This window comes from Petaurus breviceps, unplaced genomic scaffold, assembly GCF_028583685.1.
Source record: "Petaurus breviceps papuanus isolate PSGF00001 unplaced genomic scaffold, PetGlider_PUasm1.0 221, whole genome shotgun sequence".
Lineage (NCBI taxonomy): Eukaryota > Metazoa > Chordata > Mammalia > Diprotodontia > Petauridae > Petaurus > Petaurus breviceps.
In genome coordinates, this window is record NW_027185877.1 from 13,186,188 (window position 1) to 13,199,311 (window position 13,124).

Sequence of the window (13,124 nt, forward strand, 5' to 3'; positions counted from 1 at the left end):
GAGAGAGAGAGAGAGAGAGAGAGAGAGAGAGAAACTCCTAGCCAAAACTGCCTAGACTGCTGAAGGCCAGTTGGAGCTGCCCAGGACTTCTAAGAATTGCCACCTAGAGCTGCTGAGAACTGAGGAAGCATGACTGTGGTGCCAGTATTCTGTCTGTTTTGATATCTGTCAGGTTCCATTGTTGATAGAGGCCTCAAACCTTGTTGGGCCTAGGCTGATTTCATGGGCAGAAGGTGAAAGGAAGAGAATGCCAGCAATGTGCACGAATATTATGGTATCTTTGTTAAGCTTTGTCTTCCCAGGAACAGAAACTGTTGAGAACTTTTCTTCAAGATGAAGAAAAGACCTCTCCTTGGGTATTGCATGCTGTGATGGTATCATTATAGTAACCTAGTTGAGAGCTAGGTGTGGATGGCTTTTGTACTTTGTGACTAACCAAATGAATATACTTTGTTTGTGACTGGAAAATAATCTCCAACTGAGTAGAGAGAAGACTTTGTGATTGACTAAATGAATGTACTATTCAATGGTGAAGTACTTTGACCTTCGTACTTTGTGACTAAATTGAGAACTTACTAAATGATTGAGTTACACATGGTGAATGCTGTATTTTTATTTTCTGTGAATGTTTTGCCTTAATTTGTTACTGAATAAATGGAGTTTACTATGCTTGTAATCAGAAACTTGGAGGATGTTTGTGCTTGGCATTACACCCAGCCAGAGGAATTCTGGACCTTACAGAGGCCATCTGCATTTTCATACTTTAGGAAATTGAGGCCCGTAGTGATCAAATGACTTACTCAAGGTTCTGAAGGTAGTCAGTATCAGAGATGAGATTTGAACCCAAGTCATTTGACTCAAGCTAACATTGTTTCCATGGTGCTATAATTCTTTCCAAGACATAGTCTATGTGGTCTATAATGTGAGATGATTATGATGATCTTAAAAGAAGGTGTTTTTAGGCTTTGTGTGTCAAAAATATCTCTGCTAACTTCCTTCATTTTTTGGAAGGAGAATTTGTGAAGTATTCTTTTATTTAGCTGAAACTTCATTTTTTTGGTTTTGCTTATATCAAAAATGTCAAGATTAAGGGAAATTCATTTTAATTTGGTTATTAATATCCATTTATAATATTTCCTTTAAAAAGTAATTTCTTACATTAGCTTAAAGATAAACCCCTTCCAAAACATTTTAGTTAAAGAATGTAATTTACTCCTAATCCCCAAGGCAGGGTCAGGTCCCCTGGGCAGGGAACCTTACTTTTGTTTAAAAGATAAACAGAAGTAAGAGAGGGACTCTCATTCAGCTCTCATTCCTGGTCTTTTGGCACAAAATGGAGAAAGTCAAATCTATTACCAGAGTGGTTTCAAGTTCCTCTGTCTCTTCAAAAACCAGCAAGCTCTTCAGGTAATTCTTGGTAATTCAGGTAAATAGCTTTCAGCATAACCTTATTGGTATGTGAAATGCGTATAATTGTTTACTCTGTAAACAAAAGCTAGTTGGACACATGTGCTCTGTCCTACACATCTCCTTGCTACTTCCCTCATCAAGATTTGGAGTGATCAGGACTAGAAAAGGGAGAATAAACCAGTAGAAATTTGATGGAGATAGCTTATGTTTTTCTAGACAAAGATTGCTAGAGGAAACTGGGTTTCATATACCAGTCAACCTTTCATTTCTTAACTTTTAGAGATGGGCAGGTCAGTCACATTTAAAGGCTTTCCCTAGCTGTAATTTTCCCTAATCTAATGAAGCTATAGGTATCTGCTCACCTAAAAAGTACTTTTCCTCTCTCCCCTCCCCCAGGGGGGGAAGAGTTATACATTCTTGACATACCTCTTCATTAAACTGTCCACCAACCAAGATGACTGGGTGAGTTCTCAATGGTGTGCTGTCAGGCCAGTCAGCAGAACTACACATCTAGGGATAAAAACCCTAGCCAGCTCTCATTCCTTGTCTCTTGGCACAAAATGGAGGCAAACCAAATCTATTACCAGATTAGTTTCTGGTTCCTCTGCATCTTCAAAAGCCAATCAGCTCTTCAGGTAATTCTTGGTTCACATATTGCTGAAGTCTAGCTTGCAGAATCTTAAGTATAACCTTGGTAGTATGTGAAATGAGTGTAATTGTTCAGTAATTTGAACATTTCTTGTCATTGTTCTTCTTTAGAATTGGGATGCAAATGGACCTTTTCCAGTCCAATGGCCACTGTTGTGTTTTCCAAATTAGTTGACATAGTGAATACAGCAATTTAATTACATCATCTTTACAGGTTTTAAATAGTTCAGCTGGAATTCCATCACCTGCACTAGTCTTATTGTTAACAATGTTTCCTAAGGTCCACTTGACTTCATTTTTCAGGATGTCTTGCTCCAGATCAGGAACCACACCATTGTGTTTATTGGTGAAATTACAATCTTCTTGCAAAGTTCTTTTGTGTATTCTTGCCACCTCTTTTTAATCTCTTCTGCTTCTGATAAATCCCTACCATTTTTTACTTTTATCATGGCCATTTTTCATGAAACTTTCTCTTGATATCTTTATTTTTCTTAAAGAGATCTCTTATCTTTCCCATGCTGTAGATTACTTCTATTTCTTTGCATTGCTCATTTAAGACTTTTTTTAAATCTCTCCTTAATATCCTTTAAAATTGTGCATTCAGTTGGCATATCTTTTCCTTTCCCCTTTCCCTTTCTTCTTTCCTCAGCTATTTGTAAATACTCATTAGACAGTTATTTTGCTATCATGTTCTTCTTCTTTTTCTTTTGAATGTGTTTTGTTGCTGCCTGCTGTGCAATATTGCAGGTTGGTTTTTGAAGAGGCAGAGGAACTAGATACCAAATTGTTGACATTCACTGGATTATAGAATTCCATAAAAACATCTACTTCTGCTTCATTGACTTACACTATAACCTTTGACTGTGTGGATCACAACAAAATGTGACAAATATTCAAAGAGATGGGAGTACCAGATTCTTTTACAGAGGAACCTGAATTGGGGTCAAGGGGTAACAGTTAATATCAAACATGGAATAAAATTATTGGTTTTAAGTTTTTAAAATGAATATGACAGGTTATACATTGTCACCATATTTACTTATATGCAGAGTATACAATATGAAATGCTAGGCTGAATGAAACAAAAGCTGTAATTAAAGTTATCAGGAGAAGGATCAATAATCTTATATGTGTAGATAATACCACTTTGATGACAGAAAGTGAAGATTTAAGAAGCCTCTTGATGAGGGTGAAACAAATACAAAAGCTAGCTTGAAGCTTAACAACAACAATAAACACTAAGATCTTGGCATCTGGTCCCATTGCTTCCAGGAAAATAAGGTGAGAAGAAATGGGAGTAGTGTCAGATATTCTATTCTTGGGCTCAAAGATCACTGTAAATGGTGATCATAGCCATGAAATTAAAAGACACTTGCTACTTGGAAGCTATGGCAAGTCTGGGCAGTATACTAAAAAGCAGAGACATCACCCTGCCAGCAAAGGTACATATAGTCAAAGCTACAGTTTTTCTAGGAGCAATGGAGCAATGTATGGTTATGTGCATTGGATTATAAGAGAAACTGAGTACCACAGAATCAATGCTTTCAAATTGTAGATCTGAAGAAGACTTTTGAGAGTCTCTTGGACAGCAAGGAGATTAAATAAGTTAATACTTAAAGAAATTAATTTGGCCTATTGACTAGAAGGTCAAATACTAAAGTTGAAGCTCAAATATTTTGGCTACATAATGAGAAGATGGGACTCATTGGAAAAACCTCTGATGTTGGGAAATGTTGAAGGTAAAGAGAAAAGGGATGGCAGAGGATGACATAGTTATATAGTCATGGAAGTAACAAACATGAAGCTGGAGACTTCAAGAGATAATAGAGAACATACATGCCTAATGTGCTTAGATCACATAGATCATGGGGTCATAAAGAGTTGGACATCACTGAACAACAAATTACCAGATTGCATGTCACTGCCAATAAAGAATATCTTGCTTGGATAATTACCTCTGTTTGCCCTTTGTTAAATTCCAGACCCCATAATATTCAGTTGTTCTAATAATATATCTTCTTGGTTAATGATCACCCATTTAGAATAACAATAGTTAAGGTCATGTTTATAGATGATTTAAAAGTCATCTTAGTATCTTCTGTTCTCCTTTTGACCTCTCTTACCACTGTCATTGCAGAAGTGGAAGGGAGGCACACAAGATAGGACCATTTGGTAATTTGTTTCATGGGTTGTAAAAGAATTTATTACCAAGTGGCTGGACAACTGTATTTTTCTATAGTTAGCTAAGTTGATCCTTGGAAAGCAGAGATAGTTTATTTTAGGAACTGGACTTGAAACCTTTCCATTGTGGTGGAATCTGCCAGAACTTAAAATTCCTGACTTTTATACCATAATGAGGCATCAAAATGGGATTTTGTGGATATATGGTATATAATAGGCATATAAAAAAACAAGAATATTTGATTCCTTTTCCAAATCTTTATTTCTTTCATGAATGGGAGCTGTTTAATTCTTTGAAATGGAGTTAAGAGAAATCCTAAAGAATAATTTGATAAGAAATTTAAAATTTAATTTCTAACTTTTAAAATACATTTTAAGTTTTCAAAGTTAGGAAAAATATAATAAATCTAGCTCATAGGACATAGCTATCTAGCTACTTATGAGGCAAGAAATCCCATTCCTAAAAATGTCTAGCTATGCAATGTTCTCTCTGGAAGAGAAAAAAGTAACTAATATTTCATTTTAATATCCATTGAAATGATATAAAAATTATTTGCAAATAATGAATATACTTTTTGTAATGCATGATACCTGAATATTTGTAGCTGTGGTCTAGTTTTGGTAAAAATAAAGTCTAAATTGTCATTCACACAAATTTAGACCTTAGTCTAAATCTCAAAAAACCTATATACATTACAAATGTAGTCCTTTCAACCTATCAACTTCTCTACATAAACAGATATAAAGAAGGTGGGACATTCTCATTTATAAAAATTGGTTCCTACATTTGATTTTTTAAGCAAAAGGGAAAAATGGAAACAATGGTTTTCTTCATAAAATAGTTCTGGCAAGAAGATGTAAAGAAGGAATAGAAAGTTACATATAGACAAATTGGCTCATATAAATAAATATGCATGCCAGCTAAGTTTGCCAAAAAAGGCCCCCAAAATTGTGCTTAATATTACAATGGAAGAAGAACTGTCCAAGAACTCATAATAACTTCCTCAAAATGAAACACAGATGCAATAAAGCAGGGAATCTGACAGATGCAGAAAACAAAACATATATCCCCCTGCATGGGAATGTCAAGGGTGTATGAAATACATTTCTCTTCTTAACGAACGTATTTGCTTAGGTTCATGTCTAGGATATTTAAAAACAACCAAAAAGATGACATTATGTGGCAAATAAGGAGGCAAAACATAGTTGGCAAGTAATAAAAAAAGACCAATGAAATTCAGTAGAGAACCAAATGGAAATTCTTCGAGGACAAATGCAGTTAGATAACAAATTTGCATGTAGGAACACACACAAAACAAAGTCCACAAGCTGAGAACTGGATTTTGAAAATTTATATTTTAGATAGTCAATACTCAGATACAAAAAACATAAGATATTTTTAAGAATAAGTTTTAAAAGTAAAGAAAATATATTTTTTTGGAGGGGGGAAGGTAGGGCAATTGGGGTTAAATGACTTGGCCAAGGTCACATGGCTAGTTTTTGTGTGTGTGTGTTAAGTGTCTGAGGCTGGATTTGAACTCAGGTCCTCCTGACTCCAGGGCCAGTGCTCTATTCACTGTGCCACCTAGCTTCCCCCAAAATATTTTTAAATGGTTTGATTTTCTTTTATTAATATTGAGTAAATAGTTCATGCTTGTCAAGTCAGTTATGTGTTCTACTTGCTCATGCCCATGGAGGTGTGTGTGGGGGAAGGGAACATTTTTTTTAATGACAGTGTAATTTGTTAAAGATTAAGACTGGCATCAGTGAAAATTGAATAACCTTCAACTTCCTTTTACCCTAAAGAAGAAGGTTATTAAATAACTCTGATAATTATGAATAATCCAAGTATCGTAAATCTCCCTATACATGTACTAGTTAATCAGTGTTACAGAAAATATATGTGGAAGAATAGTCTTTAATATAAAAATTTGTAATCATTTATTCCAAGAAGAGATGATACAGCTTCTATTTTAAGACTTCTATGCATTACTGCTCAAAATAACCTATTTCTTAGTTGAACAGTTCTAGACTAATCTATTGCTACAATTTTGACCCACTGCTCCTCTGGGGCCAAACAAAACAGTCTAAGCACTGTTCTATGAAACAGCTCTAAACATACTTAAAAATATCTATTTCTCCCTTCCCCCCATTTTCAGCAGAGGTTCATGTAGTGTGATCTCCTGTACTCTTACCAACATGGCCAACCTCTTCTGGACACGATTACAGCTGTTTGAACTTTTCCCAGAACCCAATTATTGCATCTACACAATAAATCTAGATATGGTCTGAGGAGAGCAAAGTAGAGTGGGACAATCATCTCTTTCATATTGGGCAGTATATGTCTCTTAATGTAGCCTAAGAACATATTATGTTTTTGATCACTATGTCAGACTATTGACTAATACTGAACTTGCAGTTGACTAAAACCTTAAACTATTTCTTACACAAACTGCTACCTAGTTATACCTCCCTCACCCTGTATTTGTACAGTTGATTCCTTAAACTGAGGTTTAGGAATTTACATTTGTCTCAGTGAAACTTCAGTTTTTTATAACTTTTTAAATAATATAATATATATTTTATAATATAGTATAATAAATTTTTTATAAATATATATAAATTTTTAATAAAATTTCAGTGAAATCTTATTAGATTTGGCAAACATTCTACCTTGTGATATTTTTGGATCCTGGTTACCTCCTAACTTTTTGTCACATGAGGATTTATTAAGTTTGACATATCTTTTAATGCTGATCTTCCTTTGAAAATCCACAATTAAGAGGCTCACCATCACATATTTTATCTCCAGTACTTATAGAATAGGATCTGATTTCTATTAATATATTCATTATAACAAAAATTCCATTGATGTTGTATTGCAATGTGAAATAATTTAGTATTTTGTGATTAACAATGGTGAGTTTCCTGAAAAAAGAAACAATTTTACAATATTTCCTGAAGCCAATGAAATATTAAATAACTATAAATAAACATTATAATAATCAAGTTTTGTAGTATTAGAACTGGAATAATCCCCACAAATTATGAAGTAACTTAATACCTTTAAAGGGAGGAAACCAATCATTAGCATAATAGTTTAAAACAATATTAAAAGAATAATAATCAAAATTTAGCATCTGCTTTTAAAAACCTTATACGTACGTGTGTATGCATATGTATAATACATGTACATACATACTTTGATTAAAAAACTCTGCCTCCTCATTGTCCTTCAATCCCTCCCCTTCTGTCAAATGAGAAAAAAAGAAAAATAAAACCTCTTGTAGAAATATGTATAGTCAAGCAGAACAAATTTCTCTTTTGACCATGTCCAAAAAAATATGTCTCATTCTGCATCCTGCACCTTTCATTTCTCTGTCAGGAGGTAGAAGTATGTTTCATCACTAGTCCAGTGGAATCATAATTGTTCATTGCACCACTGATCAGAGTTTCTCTTCCTTTAAAAGTTTCCTTCAACTTCTGGGAGCCAAGATGGCAGAGTAAACAGTATATGCTCTCATCCCCTCTCCCCTTTCTTGACTTTGAAAAACTCAGAGAACATTACTCCAAGAAAAATCCTGGAATAGTGGAACCAATGGAAGGGAGAAGTCTTTTAGCTCAGAAGGTAGGGGAGATTGAGGGGTAGGGTCCCTCTCGCTGTGGCTGAAGGGGACCAGTGCAAGAAGGAAGGTGTCCCAGCAAGTGCCACCTTAGTGGACCAGCAGGAGATCCTGAGCTCCAGGGGGCTGGAACCAGCAAGCACCAACATCAGCACCCCAGGTGCACCTTCATACAGCCAGGGGAATCAGCAGACACCAATACAGACAGGCATCCACCAGCAGCTGAGCCTACCTGAGCTCTAGTCCAGGGTTGGGAGGGTGGAAAACTGAATTGATCAAAGCGCCACTCCCCTACAGCTCATGCTGTAAGCTTCAGTGTAACCCCAGGGAAACACAGACCTGGTCTCTGCCTTGGTCTTAGCACAAACCAGACAGTTACAGCTCAGCACCAGGTGAGCAGCAGCTACTAACTTGACACAACCAGAAGCCAAAGCACACAGTCAGTAACCTGATACCTAGCTCCCAAAACAAAAAACATGGGTTATAGTTCCCTCTTCCCTAAAAGCAGAGATGCACTTTAAAATTCAGGAAATAGGGCATCACAATGCGTAAAAAGTAAACTGGAAAAGGAAAGACCATAGAATCCTACTATAAAAACATGCAAGATCAAGATACACATTCAGAAGAGGACAGCATTGACACTATACCCACTTCTGAAACCTCAGAAGGGCATATGAACAGGTTTCAAGCCCCAAAAGCATTCTTGGAAGAGCTCAAGATGGGTTTTAAAAACCAAATTACAGAGGTAGAAGAAAAACTGACCAATTATTTTAAAAATACAATTAGTGAAATGGAAAAAAAAATCACTGAAGAGAACAACTCCTTAAAATACATATTTGGCCAAATAGATAAGGAGGTACAAAACCTAAACGGAGGAAAAAAATATCTTTAAAAGGAAAAACTGGCCAAATGGAAAAGTAGGTGCAAAAAGTAACTGAAGGAGCCCCACCACTGCGACTGCCGCCGCCCAGAGACCGCTGAATCCCCTGTCTGTCCGTCCGCCGCCACCACTCACTCCAGGCACAGAACATTCAGTCATGGATAAAAATGAGCTGGTGCAGAAGGCCAAATTGGCTGAGCAGGCTGAGAGATATGATGACATGGCAGCCTACATAAAGTCTGTAACTGAGCAAGGAGCTGAATTATCCAATGACGAGAGGAATCTTCTCTCTGTTGCTTACAAAAATGTCGTAGAGGCCCGAAGGTCATCTTGGAGGATTGTTTCAAGTATTGAGCAAAAGACGGAAGGTGCTGAGAAAAAAACAGCAGATGGCCTGAGAATACAGAGAGAAAATTGAGACTGAACTAAGAGATATCTGCAATGATGTACTGTCTCTATTGGAAAAGTTCTTGATTCCTAATGCTTCACAAGCAGAAAGCAAAGTTTTCTATTTGAAAATGAAGGGAGACTACTACCGTTATTTGGCTGAGGTTGCTGCTGGTGATGACAAGAAAGGAATAGTGGATCAATCACAACAAGCATATCAAGAAGCATTCGAAATCAGCAAAAAGGAGATACAACCAATGCATCCTATAAGATTGGGTCTGGCCTTGAACTTCTCTGTGTTCTATTATGAGATCCTGAACTCTCCAGAGAAAGCCTGCTCCCTTGCAAAGACAGCTTTTGATGAAGCTATTGATGAACTTGATACATTAAGTGAAGAATCATACAAAGACAGCACACTAATAATGCAATTACTGAGAGACAACTTGACATTGTGGACATTGGACACCCAAGGAGATGAAGCTGAAGCAGGAGAAGGAGGAGAGAATTAACCAGCTTTCCAACTTTTGTCTGCCTCATTCTAAAATTTACACAGCAGACCATTTGTTATCCATGCTGTCCCACAAATAGTTTTTGTTTACGATTTATGACAGGTTTATGTTACTTCTATTTGGATTTCTATATTTCCCATGTGGTTTTTATGTTTAATATTAGGGGAGTAGAACCAGTTAACATTTGGGGAGTTATCTGTTTTCATCTAAGGTGGCCAATATGGAATTTTTATACATGTTTTACATGTTTGGCATAGTACTTTTGGTACATTGTGGTTTCACAAGGCCAGCGTTAAAAGAACTTCCATGTCTAAGCAAAGAAAACTGCCTACATATTGGTCTGTCATGGTGGGGGGGGGGAGATAAAGGGATAATTGGTTCCAGCCACAGGTATAGTTATTGTGGGTACTTTAGGGTTGGAGCACTCATGGCTGTGGTAGAAACAGATGCCCCATAGATATTACATGTCATTACATGTGTATCTGTGGAATACACAATCTCAACATGTACACCTTTATGATTGCAGTTGCAAAAGTGTTCCTTAAGACAAAGTTTTAACCCAGTCAATTTACTCTGGAGAAGGGCAGAAACGATTCACATTCCATTATTTGTAAAGTTATCTGCTGTTTGCTTTCATTATTTTTGCTACACTCATTTTATTTGTATTTAAATGGTTTAGGCAACCTAAGAACAAATGTACAAGTAAAGATGCAGTAAAAATGAATTGCTTAATATTCATAAAGTCACTGTATATCAAGCACAGTAAAACAAAAAGTAAAACAAAAAACCCATGTATTTAACTTTTTTAGGTTTTTTGCTTTGTGATTTTTTGATACTTGCATAACATGCATGTGCTGTAAAAATAGTTAACAGGGAAATAACTTGAGATGATGGCTAGCTTTGTTTAATGTCTTATGAAATTTTCATGAACAATCCAAGCATAATTGTTAAGAACATGTGTATTAAGTTGTAAGTGGAATAAAAGTTTCATGAATGGACTTTTCAACTACTTTCTCTACAACTTTTCATGTAAATCAGATCTTTAGTTCTGAAACTTCTTTAAAGGAAATTCTACATTTTGAAGATTTACTTCCCACTGGTACCTATATAACGGACTTAAAAAAAAGTTTAAGTGTAAAATTATCAAATGGCAAGAGTTCCATGTGTTCCATATTGTTTCGAACATTGCTCCCCTCTCCAGCACCCTGATTTTCAGTTACTCTTTTAAAATAAAAGGTGGTGGTCTGAAAAAAAAATCATATGTTCCACTTAAAAAAAAACTAACTGAAGAAAACAATTCATTAAAAATTAGAATTGGGAGAGGATTCTGGGAAGATAGCAGAGTAGGTCAGAAAATTCCAGTCTCTCAAGGTTTTCTTCCACAAGAGTTAAAATAGCACATTAGGGCAAATAAAGTATGGGTGGAGATTAATAAGAACAGGGGAATAACTGGGATTCTCCTGGGACAATTTGAGATCAAAAGAAAAATCCCAAAATGAGGTTTGGTCCCTGTGAAAAAATAAACACCTCGAGGCTAGGTTCTGTTTTAACAGCAAGCAGCAAGCCTCTTAAACAAGTGGCAAACCCTGGGGTTAGTTGGCTTGAGAGACTGCCTTGGCCCTAGCCACCAGAACTTTTATCCTTGGGATAGTGAGGGGAGTTGTGTGTTTGTGCCCAAGAAGGTAGATGGAATCTCTGCTGACCAGGAACAGCAGACCCTGCTGTGCTGCAAAGAGTGGTGGGGGCAAGAAGGACCAGCACACATCTGGTGAGTTCAGAAGCACTGGGGCAGAAAGCCCCTGGCTCTGGGCACTTACAGGAGGTTGGAGGTTTGGCTTTGGTTTCAGGCTAGAAGGAAGAACTGAAGATCTGGGGAAAGAGGCATCATTTTCCATACCCCAGGGCTAGAGGTAACTACAAATAATTCAGCTATAACCATAAAAAATGCACAGGCAAAGAAGGAAGATTCCAACCACAGAATATTATGGGAATAGAGATGACCAGAATTCATCTTCAGAGGAGGATATTGAATAAAGAAACCCTGAAAGAATAACATCAAATGGTCATCTGCCCAAAAAGAATTTATACATCTTAAAAAAGACTTTAAAAATCAAATGATACAGATTGAGGAAAATCTAAAAAAGAAAATAAGAGTAATGCAAGAAAAACAAGAAGGGTATGAAAGGAAAGTCAACCAACTAGACAAGGAAATTCAGAATCTTAAGGAAGAAAATGGCAACTTGAGAAATAGAATTGGGCAAACTGAAGCCAGTGATATAATATATCAAGAAATGACCGAAGAAAATATTAATAATTAAAAATAGAAGAGAAAGTGAAACATAAGAAACACAACAGATTTGGAGAATAGATCAAGAAGAGAAAATATAAAAATAATTGAAGTAACTGAAAGTTATGATATCAAAAAGAATCTTGATATAATAATACAAGAAATACTTAAAGAAAACTCTTCTAAAGCATTAGAACAAGAGGGGGGATTAGAAGTAGAAAAAATTCATCGACCTCCACTTAAAAGAAATCCTACGAGGAAAACTCATAGAAATATCATAGTCAAATTCCAAAACTTCCAGATCAATGAAAAACAATAAAAGCATCAAGATTAAAATAATTTAAATATGATGGTGTCACAATTAGACTCACACAAGACCTACTAGCAGAGATATTAAAGGATCACAGATTTTGGAACATAATATATGGGGATCTGCCCAAAAATATCATAACCCGCAAAGTTAAGTATTATCCTGAAGGGGAAAAAATGGGCATCTGATAAACAATCTGACTTTCAAGACATTAAAAAAATGCTGAGCTCAAAGAAGATTCAACATAGAAGAATCAAGAGAAAAATAAGCTACATACCAAAGACTTGATTATAAGGGATTCATAAGGATAGGCTGCTTACTTCATAAATATATAATTGGGTAGCTCATAAGAAAGATTAGGGCAGACCTGAGTATGATATGAATTTAAATTAAAATCATCTAGGAACCACTAGAAAGAGTAATTCTTTTATACAAATGAGGTGCAAGACGAAGACTCAATACAGACTAATTAGATGGGGAAGGAGGTCTCATAGTTCGGGTAACCTACTTTCATTGGGAACAAGTGTAAGAGGGAACAATACGTATATCTAGAAAAGTATAAAAGTCTTCTAAATTCCAAAGAAATAAACTGGTAGGAGCATAGGGAGGGGGAGAGAGGACAAGGGAATGATATTTAGAGGGGTGAGGGAGTAGGTAGAAGGAGGGTATAGAAGAGTGTTTAGATTTATGGGAATGGGAAGATAGGGGAGGGATCCTTGGAGGGGGCTAATCAAATCATAAGAATGAAAGGTAGTGGGTATAAGAAAAGTAGAGGAGGCACAAGGGATAGGAAACAAGAAAAATGCACAAACATAAAAACAAAGATCCGGAGAATATGTTTGGGAAATTATCTCTCTCTCTCTCTCTCTCTCTCTCTCTCTCTCTCTCT

At 36.1% G+C, this 13,124-nt stretch overlaps 1 protein-coding gene and 1 pseudogene across 5 annotated transcripts in view; one reads left to right on the forward strand and one right to left on the reverse strand.

Moving 5' to 3' along the window:
* Positions 1-13,124, reverse strand: part of CCDC91 (coiled-coil domain containing 91) — a 662,757-nt gene that overhangs the window by 105,715 nt on the left and 543,918 nt on the right. The gene's annotated exons all lie outside the window — the stretch shown is intronic.
* Positions 8,808-9,875, forward strand: LOC138166418 (14-3-3 protein zeta/delta pseudogene; annotated as a pseudogene).